The following is a 13,858-nucleotide window of genomic DNA, read 5'->3' as shown; positions in this document are numbered from 1 at the left end:
CTGAACAATTTGGAATTCTAGTCTGATTTATCCAAGGAACTTCCTTATAGGTCCAATTCTCATTTGGAGGCCATTGTGATTGATCAAGTTGTGGAGTAATTGATCTGGCTGAGAGCATTTTTGGATGCAATTTTTCACTCGAATAGTGGAAGGGAGGAAATTGAAATCCCTGCACATTCTTTTTCTTCTTGATCACTCTATAAGGTTTGGCACCATGTTTAACTGAATAAGACCTCATTGTATTAACCCCAGCTTCTTTCTTGACTTTAGTATTGTCAGAGCCTCTTATCTTGCCATTCTTGATAGCCATTTCGATGATTTCTCCACTTACGATGATGTCAGAGAAATTATTAGGGACAACCCCTATCATGTGATTAACATAAGGAAATTTTAATGTACTGATGAACAAAGTAGTTAACTCTTTTTCAGTCAATGGTGGATGTACTTGAGAAGCAATGTCTTTCCATCGTTGTGAATATTGTCGAAAGCTTTCATTGCACTTCATATTCATGCTTTGCAACATTGTTCGATTAGCGGCCTTATCAGTCATGTGCTTGTATTGACCCAAAAAAGCTTGAGCTAAATCCCTCCAAGAACGTATTTGAGTACGTTTTAGCTGATTATACCATCTGGATGCAGACCCAGATAAACTGTCTTGGAAACAGTGGATCAACAATTTTTCATTCTCTACATAGCCAGTCATACGACGACAATACATAGTGATATGATATGAAGGGCATGTGGTCCCATTATACTTCTCAAAATCTGGAACCTTGAACTTTGGTGGAATAACCAGGCCAGGGACCAAACTTAGTTCTTTGGCATCAAACCCATAAAATGACTCAACTGTCTCTATAGATTTTATCACCTCTTCTATATTTTCCAGTAGTTGAGTGAATTTTTCCTTCTCAACTGATTTGTTTTGGTCAAAGACCTCATTACTAATACAAAATTCATCAGGCTTCAACTCAGAAGTAGTAGGACAATCAGTGGGGAACGATGCTCCAGCTTGATATGGTGAGTTCTTAACAGCGAAGTAAATCGGTGATTGAATTTCCTGGGGTATAGAGGTGAACTCAGGAATATGAACAGGTTTAACATCCAAAGAATTTCTGTGGTTTTCAACAAGACTCTTTCCAGCGGTCTGATGCTTCTCAATCATTTTTTTCATATTGTTTAGTAGATCGATATGAGAATTTGTGATATTAGCTTCAATTTGTGCCAACTTGCTCCTCAATTCTTCCTGTGTCTCTTTTTGTTCTATCTCTAATTTGGATAGCCTATCTTCAGTTTCTTTAGACATTTTTCTTGTGTCGTGCTGAGCGTTCTTGCTTCAAGGAAAAACCAAGATCACTTCGTTTGAAATCCTTATTTTAATGAATAAATGTTTTAATGTATTATGACATAAAAAATGCAAAGATGCCAAATGCAAATGTAAATATGTGAATGTAATAATAAGAATACAAATTGTGCAATACAAAAGCAAACATAAAAATACAAATGCAAAGATGCCAAATGTAAATATGCAAATGTAAACATGTAAATTATTTAAAATATCAGAATAGGACATCCAGTTATATTAAGACTGCCCTTTTCTTTGATATTGAAAATAAATAAACATTATTATTTAATTAAATATGTTTTAATGCATGATGTAAGTTTAAAAATGTAAATGTAAATACAAACGTAAAAATGTACAAATGCAAAATACAAATGCAAGTATGAAAAGGTGTTACTCAAGAGTGATCATCTTAGAACAGATTTCATTGAACATAAAAGTTTCTGTGCATCAAACAAAACTTTACATATAGGGGACATCTTTCAGTCCTAACTTCAACAAAACTTTACATATAGGGGATAACTTTCCCTCCTAACTTCTCTAAAGCCAAGTTAGTTTCCATTCATGCTCAACAGTTGAATTATCAGTCTGTTTCAATTCTTTGTAAAGTTAGGTTGGTTTATCCGCTTATGGGTCATATTGTTTGTCTGGATTGTAGCTTCTTCTGTGACATTTTTTTTCTTCATCTTCTGTGTCACTTCTCGGAGTTGCTCATTTTCCCTTGTAAGAGAACATTTTTGTCCAAGAAGTTCTTGAACAAGATTTTCATATAAGTTGCAGTTCTTTTTCAGCTTGGTGACCCCTGTTATCCACTCTTCTGGGGTACTTCCTAGGCCAGCATTTTGAAAGGCTTGACTGATCTTCTGAAAATCTTCATGCATGGTTTTCATTTCTGTGCTCAATTTCTTGTTTTGGTCGTTCAAGTCCTTCAAATAACATGCTTGAGCTTCATAAAAACCTCCTCCACTCTGAATGCCCTGACTGATGCTCTTACCATAGACTGCTTTTGGTATCAATCTGGCAGAATCTTTGTGGAGTACTTTTGGTATTAATATAACCGGTTCTCTGTGTGCAGAACTTCCCTCTATCCTCGTAGTTTCTTCAGGATGTCTTTCCTTGGCCGCATCATATTTTGTTTGATCATAAAACTTTTTGTCCATTTACGATTTCTTTCCAATATGATGAACAGTCTTTCTAGTAAACACCTTTTGATTATGCCATGATCATGCAATGTAAACAAAAGAAAATAAACAAATTAGAGCAATGTAACATGCATGGAAAAATAAAAAAACAAAAATAGAATAATTAGTACCAACTAATGGAAAAAATATATCTATCAAGGTATAAATCTTAACCTCATGCTTTCTAGTTCCATGCTTTGTTTGGAAAATTTAACCTAACCGCATGATTTCTAGTTCGCATGCATTTATTCAGGAAAAAGAAATAAATTAAAAGCTAGAGTTTATTTCTCCTTTGTGTATACCTACTGACAAAATTTCGGCATGGTTTCAGATCGGGAGAGTTTCTAGGGTTTATTATATGCAGGTTTTCAGTTCTAGGAGTAAAGGTACTCGAACTGTCCTTGTTGATGCCCCCTTGGGCTGTCAAACCCTCAATCCTAGTCCATTACAGACTTAAGCGGATCGAGTTCAATTCGAGTGGACACATTTCTCTATGACTGACACGGAGAATAAATTCTCACGAAGACATAGAGCATATGAACCCCGAAAGTTACTTGCTAGGTCTGACACGGAGAATAAATTCTCACGAAGACGTCGCTTTCACTCCCACTTAAAAGGGACAAACTCAATTATAGAGCTTTATGTTATGCAATGCAAGTGTTGTGTGTGAGGAGAAATGTTCAAACCTCTAACAAATAAATAATAAAATTTAATATTTGAAAATAAAGCATTAAATAACATATAAATATTATGAAAATAATAAGTATATATATAAAAATTTTGAAAAGAAAGAATTAAAAATTAAATATATGAATTTTTAATTTTCTAATTGATAGAGGCAATTAATAATTGGTTTTAAAGTTTGACCAGTCCCCAGCGGAGTCGCCAAGCTGTCGTAACCGGTTTTCGTCCGGGCACGAATTTTTATACTTGGCGGGAAAAGTGATGTGAATAAATGGTTTTTTAAAATAATTTGGGAGTCGCCATCGGCCTTTTGGGTCAGGTAGGTCGAATACCTAAAAATTATCTTTTAAAAGAGTTTTTAAGAAAACATCAGTTAAAAGATGAACTGATATGCGTTTATAACCAAAAATTCGTTCTTTTTATTAATAAAAAGAGATTCGTGGTCGGTTACGTTTAGGGAAGGATTAGCACCCCTACAACACCCAAAATTGGTACTTTATTAATTATAAATTGTCTCTATTATTAGAAATTTAAAAATTCAAAAATATATTTAATTCATAATTTTGTTATTTCAAATAATTTAAAAAAATATATTAATATATATAAATAAGATATTTACTTATTTAGAAATATCAGAAAAGGGCTTCTAGGTGTCTTAAGACAACTCTTTTCTTCGATATTAAAAAAAATTAAAACAATTAATATATAATTTATAAAGTATGATATTTATTTATTTAAAAATATCAGAAAATGGACATCCAGTTGTTTTAAGACTGGCCTTTCTTAATATTGAAAAATAAATAAATATTAAAACAAGATTAAAATAAGTTAAAAGTAATTAAATAATAAATAAAATAAATATTATTTATTGTATAAATATATATATTTATGGCTAATTATTAATAATAGTAATAATAATTAAAAGTAAACATATAAAATTAACATATAACTAAACAATGAATAAAATTAAAACTATATAAATAAACTTGTAAAAAATAAATAAAAATTGAAATTAGAGACTAAATTATAACCTAATAGAATTAAATACCTAATTCATAATTAATTAAAATTTCAGAGATTAAACATGTTATTTTCCTTATTTATTAATTTGGTGACTAAAATAAAATTATATAAAATTCATATATCAAATTAAAATAAATTAAAAAATATACTCGGGATTAAAAAATAATTATTAAATTAAAGGACTAAATATGATATTTATCCTAAATATTATTAATACTGTTAATGGCTAAAATATAATAAAATAAAATTTAAACATTAAATTAAAATGATTAAAAGTTAATTTTAGTGACTAAATTGCAAAGTTACAGACCTATAAGGGTTGCGGAAAGGGTTTACCCTTTCCTAAATTACACAGATACCTTAAACGCCTGGCCCGAAGGGCCAAGCTTCCCCATTTGCATCTTTCCTTTCTCTCTCAAAAATGAGAGAACCAGAGTTCTCTCTGGTTTCTCTCTAGTTTCCCTCGCCGGAGGGAAACCGACAGCCATAAGCCACCGTACTCCGCCGCCGGCCACCGCCGCCGACCACCGTGAACGGTGGCCGGAATTTACAAAATACCCCACCAAAGCGTAGATCTAACCGTCCTAATGCCCGATATAAGGTTATTTTAACCTAAAATCCCATAATATATCGTAGATCTACGATTTTCACCTTTGGCGTTTCGGTTCTCCGATGACTCGTGGAGGCTCTCACGGCGACGATTTCCTCGGTAAGTCTCTTTTTCTCTTCTTTCGGTTTGTATTTTCTGGGATCGTTGGTGTAGCTCTTTCTCTGTATCTCTTTTTTTTCTGTTTGTTGTTGTCCGTTTGTTCTCGGTTTTTTTTTTCTTCTTTCTTTGCTGGTTGTTGGTTGCCTCCTCCTGGCTCTCCTCCTGTTTCTTTTGCAGATTCGGTGGTGGTTTTATAGGCCACCACGACGCTCGCTTCAGACCGGTCACAAAGGGGCGAACCTCGATGAGTCACCAAACTATGGTGGTGACTCATCCTAGAGTGAAGACGTGTGCAGCTGGCGTTCTGGAAGTGGAGCTTCTGGAGGCTTCAGCGGCAAGGTGACGTGGTACTGGAGTGTCGGCGCCGTGTGGCAGCTGGAATGGCTTCAGAGGCGGCTGGAAACCCTTGAGGCGGCGTCGCACAGGGCTAGGGTTAGAAAACCCTAACTGAAACCCTAAATATTTTAGGGTTTCTATCTGGTTTGGGCTTGTAAAATGGGCCTGATTATTGGGTTGTGGGTTTTGTAATTATTTATTAAATAATAATAATATATAATATTAATATTAATAATAAATAATAATAATAATAATAATAATAATAATCAAATGAATCAAATGAAAAAATTAGTGTCTTCAATAATAAAATCAGAGAAATGGAGAGAGAAAGGGGGAAGAAAAAGTAAGAAGGAAAGAGTAAAAATAAAAAAGCAAAAACTTTTTTTTTGGCGTGTTTACCCCTTTTTTCTGACGTGTCATTTATAATATTTTCAGATGATTTAAAAATTATTTATGTATTCCACGTCATAACGCCGTTGCAAAATTAACGGCAGAGTGACCAAAAAAGTCCAATGTCTAAAGTTTAGTGAGATAATTAAAAAAATTGATAATGCAGTGAGTGAAATAGGAGAGAGAGTAAAGTTCAGTGAGTAAGCATGTAATTTACCCTAAATTTAAATGAAGAATGGTGTGTAGGTTTAATAATTAAGATACTAATATATTTAGCTTCAACGTTTATAACTTGTATTTTAATATCTTATAGAAGTAAAAGGTAATTTATTATTAGGTATAATGTAAAAATTAGCTCTCAACATTTATTAAAATAGTCATTTTAGCCCATTATGTTTCATTTTAGGGTAAAAAAGCCCCTAATGATTGACTAAATATTCAATCTAACCCTTATTCTTTCTTTCTAGAGAAATTTGACCCTTAATTAATGAGGTGAACGACAATATTTGTAGCAAATGCCCAAAACTTCAAGGGTAAAGAACCTCGAGCGAGCAAGACAATAGTCATTTCAAAAATGTGTCGATGTTTACGTTCCACAACACCATTTTACTGAGAGGTGTGAGGATATGTGACACCATGGTAAATTTCATCTTAAAGCAGAAGTGGTGACAAACTCCGATACTCACCACCCCAATCGGATTGAACTGCTTTAATACCAACCCCAAATTATTGTTGAACCATCCTTTGAAACAAACAAAACACTTGCACAACTTTACCCTTTTTCTTCAACAAATACAACCAAATGTATCTCGTATGAGCATCAACAAAAGCTCAACAAAAGATACATAAAAATTATAGTCATTTGATACGATATGCAACAGCCCCAAAAGATCAGAAAAACTAATTCAAATGGCTTAGTATAACGATTCTTTGAAGAAGAAAATGGTAATAAGGGACTTTTTCTCATTTGACAAGGAAGACAAACATACAACATTGTTTTATTTAATGATTTTGCCAAGACAACATTACAACTTCTACAAGCCTGAAATAAGGTATCAAAAGCAGGATGACCAAAACGATCATGTCAAAATGTAAAGTTTGTTGTCAAACCAAAAGCTTCAAGTCTTCTACCACCATGAACTCAGTTTTCTTGATCAAAAGTGTATAATACATTCACCACTTTCCCTAGTAACAAAAAAACACCGATTTCTTCATCATGAACCACACATCGGCCAACATGGAACTCAAAGAAAACTTGGTTGTCTTTAACAAGCTTTGAAAATGAAATGATTTTTTAGAAATGTGAGGAACTATCAATATATTACTTAAATTCAAAGCTTTAAATGTAGTAACTAATGAAGTTTGTCCATGTAACGTCCTGAATCTCGGGTCAGTAGTTTCGGGTTAACCCGAGTGGGTTTAGATAAAATCCATTAGCTTAATAGAGAAACTTGGGTCAAATGAGCATTGATTTGGGCTTGGGTTTGGCCTAACATGTGATAAAAATGGTGTTTTTAATATGGGATCAAAGCTAGAGTCACCAAATGAGTAATTATACCAATTTTAAAAAAAAAGTTGAATTTCCTTAATTGAGCCTATGGCACCTGTTGATGCCTCATTTTTCTCCCACTTCACTTCATCATTTTCTTCATATTCTTCAACTTATTCCTTTTAAGCTAAAGCAAAGGTAGAAGCTTTAGTGACTTCCTCAACTAATCTTACCAAGGCAAGGTAAGAATCATAATCTCTATCCTTAGAGCTTTAATTCAAGCCCTCAATCTCATATTTCCACCTTGGACCCCAAAATATGGGTTTAGTGGGGGTTTATAAAACCATGTCGTTTTTGAAGAATTTAATCTTTAAGAGATGCTCTAAATTACTTTCTAAACCTTCCAGCAATGTTAGTAATGTTTATGCTTGATTCTTGTCTAGTGAGAGAAGTTGGGGAACCTCTCAAGCCAAGGGAAAGAAAAACCTTATGCTAGGGTGACTTGGTGACATTTCCGAAAGCTTAGAAACCAAAGGTAACTCACTTCTAACTCAACTCTACCACATGTAGGTCATTAAAATGTGTTTATTGAGTTGCATGAGTTATGAATGTAGAAATTAGTGTTTTCCAGCATGTTTATAGAACGTTAGTAAATTACTGAGGGTCCCAAATGTTATTAAACTCATTTATTTCTAGAGAATATAGAAATTAGTGTTTTACAGCATGTTTATAGACTTTTTATGACTCATATATTCATACATAAGACTTTGATAACAATTAGGGCCCTCAGTAGGACGTTTGGGGTGGAAAGTTAGTATTTTTCATGCTCAAAACAGGGCATTTTTGGGCAAGAGTATCAGTACTGGAAAAACAGTATCGATATTGTTCTTCAGCTAGAGTAAAACAAGGAAATTTTGTGAATGTAGTATTGGCACTCCTTCATAGGGTATCGATACCATGGGTAGGGTATCAATACTCCCCATAGAAATATCGATAGCTAGGTATTTTTCAGAACATCGAAGCCAAATTTGGTACCAATACCCAGGCATTATTGATACCAATATTGATATCCTCAATAGGGGTATCGATATTCAAATATTTTTCAAAACATCAAAGCCAAAATTGGTATCGATACTCAAGAAAGTATCGATACCCTAACCAAGGTATCGATATCAACTCTTATTTATTAGGCTAAAATTTGTCAGTGGTATCGATACCTAGAAATCAGTATCGATACCAAGAGGTCAGTACCAATAATAAGGAGTTTAGTATCGGTACCCACGGACAGAGTTTGGGAAAGAATCCCAAAAGTTTAAAGGATAGATTTGAGGGATCTCGTAATACTAGAATACCATGAAATAAAACTACAAGTGAGAACAGTGATTAAACTCAAAACAGTTAGAAATAATAACAACTAGGATGACATAAAACTAGCCTTATTTGTTACTCAGGACATAGTCAGGACACCCGAGATGCAAAACCCTCAGTCGCACTATGATGTCAGCCACATCATAGTAGATTAGTACTTCTTATGTCTTTATACATGTGCCTTTAGCTAGCACATATAGTGAATGCATGTAGTACAATACAGTTATCAGTGAGGCATAAGCTCGTAAGCTCAGCGTTCGAAATGTGTTTCCCTGCACAGGTTCTTAGGAGGCTGATCGTGGGGAGTTGCAATTATCAGATAATCCAATGCAATAGTTCTAGATCAGTCAGAGTATTCAGAGTATGTCTTGAGTCATTCTTAGAGCGCATGTACTATTTATGGACCCTTATGTATTCAGTTGTAGCTCTTTTGATGTAAACTCAATATTTTATTATTTTGATATTTTGGGAGCTGCCCTGTATTGTAAACAATATTACCATGATTTACTTTAATTACTATGGATGGATTTTTATCAGACGCTTCAAAGTTAGTTATTTTAAAAGAAAATTTTTGGGTTAGCCACTTAGGTGGTCCCATGTGACATCATGATCCAGTAATCTTCGGGTCGGACTGGATTAGGGTGTTGCAGTCCAATTTCAAAAATAGGCAAACATGTGCCATCACCAACTATCAACTTATCACTTATCGGCACCGGAGTAGTCTGCTTCGTCCAGTGCATCCCCGGGTTTGGTAGTAACATGATGAGTTACCTCGGATTCGATGAACCATTTGCCTTGAACTGAGCAAGTTTGTGATTAGCAGTCGTATTCATGGATGGTTAGATTAGCACCAAACCAACTTGTAGTCAAAGAATAATCATCATCCATAGAGACTTATAAAACCTGTACCAACACCGGTCAACAAGGTGACCATTTTTGCCACACAGTTGGCACTGAAATCATACACGACCCCACGATCTTCTTGATGCCCTTGGGACCGACCACCTTGTGAACCAAAAGATTGAGACGGACGACGAAGACCTTCAGCAACGCTAGCACTCAGACTCAGCCCTTCAAACTGGTCAAACCCCTTTTGTTCTAACTCAACATCAAGAAGCAAAGAAACAACCCCATCCAGAGTAATCGGGTCATGACTCATGGTTAAAACAATCACAAACGTTTTAGATCCAATAGATAAACCTTCCAAAATAGTGGTTATCTTCTCGTGATCGAAAATCGGACTTCCACAAGTAGCTAAAACATCTCAGATCTCTTTCACTTGAGAAATGTACACATGCATGGACAGTTCACCCTTCTTAACCGCCTTCAACCTAATGATGGTGGTGATCGATTTACTTGAGAAGAACTAAGTAATAGCACCCCTAACTTCCATCGTCTTGTCTACACCAACCTGCTGAGGAAGAAGAGGAGGCTCATCATCGACAACAGCCACAACACAATTAGTACTATCCTGAGCAACGAAAATCTCATAATCTTCTTTCTCCATCGACTCACAATCTTCATAAATCACCGTTTGAGGCAGCAGCACAATGCCACAATCATCAAGAACCACACTGACTTTTTTATTCGTGAATATCTTGGAATGAGTAGTCGGGTGGTGTCAGACTTCGCCGTACTGTCACCAACAGCGAGAGCACGAGACATCATTATCATCAATGGAAGCAAGAATACAACCTAGAATACGCAGCAAATGATACCATGTTAGATTTCTAAAAGGAATAGGTTTAGAGAAAACTTCATCAATATCGTAGAAAACCAACTTGCTTTTTTCTTGCAACTTGCATGGGAATATATTGCGTAGCTCTTCACCTCAAACACGTGAAGGGCTAGCTGACTCATCAACAAATGCAACAAATCTACAATAGACTTATGACAACCTCGACAACCTGCTTAGTCACCAATTATATTATGCATGCTAACACTAACTATCGTATCGATGTGAGTTTGATCAAGTTTAAGACATCTTTGACAATTCAAAATCAATAAATTTTGATAACGCGATTCTCAAATCTCACATTTGTTGAGATATAATGTTTTTAGGTGTTTAAACATATATTCACTTGTACTCGTGTTCATACAATCTCACATTGACTAATTAAGTGTTAAACTATAATTACGTATGGCAAGATGGCCTTCCTCTAAAGTTATTTTTCTTAAGGGTTAATGCAAGCCCTTGCATTAACCTTTACGTTTAATATGTTTTTACCAATATTCACTTTGGATAACTGATCTCGTTTACAATAAATAAAAGTAACCTTCCAAAAGCTCTCAAAGTTTATACATTTTCTATTTAATCTTCAAATCCACCATCTCTCAATCACAGCAATAACAAACCATCAAAAAATGGTCTCATCGCAGCCATCACCGCAGCCATCGACGTTAGCTTCGAATCCTCAGATCAGAAGCCTATGTGACGAAACTTTTGAACCCGATCTTTGGCTAGCCTCCATTGCACAATTCTTTAATGGCGAAACCACCTACAATCCCTCAATGTGATATTGATAAAAGCCATGGCCGAACAACCAAAGGGGCGATTACCAGCGCAACAGAGAAGGCCGCGACCCTAAAACTCCCATGATCCGAAGATAGTATTCGGTCTAAAAGCCTGCCGTGAACTGTATGGCGATGCTTTGAACGCTTGAAACAAGCCTGCCGTGATCGCAATGTTGATAAAAGCCATGATTGAGCGAACCAAAAGGGCGATTACCGCTGCAACATAAAAGGCCGCTAACCCTAAATACTTCCATGATCCGAAGGTAGCGTCAGCACTTAAAGGCTGCCGTCAACATTACGATGATGCTTTGGTGGCTTTGAAAGAAGCCATGGATGCGACTCTGGTTCCTGAAAACGACACCGTCCAAACCAAGGTTTTTCAAGCCCTGGACGATTACGAAATCTGTGACAATGGTTTTACGACGCACCCGGATACCTTTCCCCCCACAGAGTCTTATATCCTTATAATTATAACGAAATTGTCATATGTGAATATATGCTAAGAACGATTTTATTTGGAAAAAAGGTTAGTATTAAATAAGATAAATTAAAAAAAATAGAATCGATAATTATGATCGGAGTTGAGAGATGATAAAAGATTTTGACATTTATTTTTATTGTGATATTAATTTTTATAGTATTCACGTCATTTGAATCATAGTTAATATCAGACCATATGTGTGTTCTCTAATAATGAAAGATCCGATATAATTGTAAGCCAAATAATATTCACATTCTATTCTTCATTACCAATAAAACGAAACCTATGTTTATATATCTTGAATGGTCGTGAAAGTCAATATACATCATCCGCACATATCATGTGACCAAATAAACATACGAACCTACAATTATGATGTAGAGACATACATACTTGAGTGCTTGAAACAACCAACAATTGCACCACCATTGTTGCAAATTCAGGGTCTAGTTTGCCATTACACCTTCAATAGGTCGCACAACCTTCATTATATGGAAGCTTTGATTTTCACAAGAATTATTTAGAAATTTTTAAGTGTTCTTAAAATTTCAGATGAAAAAAAAACGAGTCTATTACCATTAAAATGAGTGTTTGTCTCCCTAAATCCCTAAATAATTTACCCAATCGATAATATATTACTTTCACAAGGGCATGTATAGGAAAATGACACATCTCATTTAAAGATGAATTGATAATCTTCATCGAATTGTTCATATAGTCCTATCGATATCCTCTCATCATGTCTTAGTCCACATTTCCTTACAAATTTTAGTTATATAATCATGGTGAACACTATGTTTGCGATCCTCTAATTTGTGATCATCATTACCACAATATTATGAGTTGTACATTTTGATACAATCAAACGTCTATCGTAAATGGTGGTAGTTTAAATATTGATGTTAGATACACCATAATTTATGTGAGATACACCATAATTTATGTGATGGTAGTTGATTAATAAAAGATTTATCCGCCTACATAATAGGACCAATATCTTTGGTCATTTAATTGAATGAAATTAGAAATGTATGATCATACTCAAATAAGTTGATTTGAACTATCATTATTGTTTGTTTATTATAGTATACTAAAAAAACATAAGATAAATTATACAAGTGTGGTTATTTATGACTCGTATTCAATCTAAATAATAAGAATAAAAGGATATAATAAATAAAATGTTAATCATAAAAAAATTATGTCGAATCACAAATTTTTCGTAACTTAGATAATAATGATACATCGCTAGATAATACTCCTAGTTTGTAATATTAAAATTATTCTAATATTACTATAATATTACTACTATAGTTAGAAGAATCTATTATGATTCTTATTATAATATAGTATTATTGTAAAACAAGTATGTCAGCATTGATTAGCAAGTAATAATAAAACATGTACTGGAGTAAAGAAACAAACATGGCCAAAATTTGTACAAAATTAACATTTACTACACCATTTCTCTTTAGTTTCTTAAACTACAGTCGCTGCAACAAAAGATGGTGCTTGTCTTACTTTTCTGCTGCATCATTTTCTTCAACCCTGTCATTTGCGTAAGTCCACAACCGCCGGCTTCTGCTCCAACAACTGCCTCAGCCCCGGTTCCGACGCCTATACCACAGCCATCGACGGCGGCTTCGAATCCTCGGATCAGAACCCTATGTTCAGAAACTTCATACTCCCTTCTTTGCATAAGGTCCGTTGCACCATTCTTCAACGGCAAAACAGACCCACGATCCGTGGTCGTGATGCTGATAAAAGCCATGACTGAACGGACCAAAAGGGCGATTAAAGCTGCAACGAAAATGGCTGCTGGCCCTAAATACTCCAATGATCCGATGACGGTGTCGGCACTCAAAGGCTGCCGTGAACAGTATGGTGATGCATTGGTGGCTCTGAAAGAAACCATGGGTGCGGTTCTGGTTCATGAAATCGACACCGTGGACACGAAGGTTTTTCACGCCATGAAATATTACAAATCTGTGAGCATGGTTTTACGGTTACTGACGATATCTATCCATTGACGAAGATTAATGACAAACTTACAAATCTTGTTGACATTATCACTGACCTCACGACAAGCATATAATCATGGTTTTCAGAACCGGACCGGTTAACGAACCGGCTATGCTATCGGTTTACTGGTTCAACCGGTCGAACCGATCCGATCGATCGGAAGAACCGGACGACGTCATAATTATTTAAAAAATTAAATAAAAATACCAAAAATATTTAATAAAAAATAATTTTTTATATCATAATTCATATTCAAAGCAAGTCATAACATATATAAGTTAAAAACCATAAAATCAAGTGAAACAAAATGATTCAAATTAAC

The sequence above is a fragment of the Hibiscus syriacus genome, unplaced genomic scaffold (genome assembly GCF_006381635.1).
Source record: "Hibiscus syriacus cultivar Baekdansim isolate YM2019G1 unplaced genomic scaffold, ASM638163v2 tig00110467_pilon, whole genome shotgun sequence".
Taxonomy (NCBI): domain Eukaryota; kingdom Viridiplantae; phylum Streptophyta; class Magnoliopsida; order Malvales; family Malvaceae; genus Hibiscus; species Hibiscus syriacus.
Note: the sequence above shows the minus strand (reverse complement) of the source record.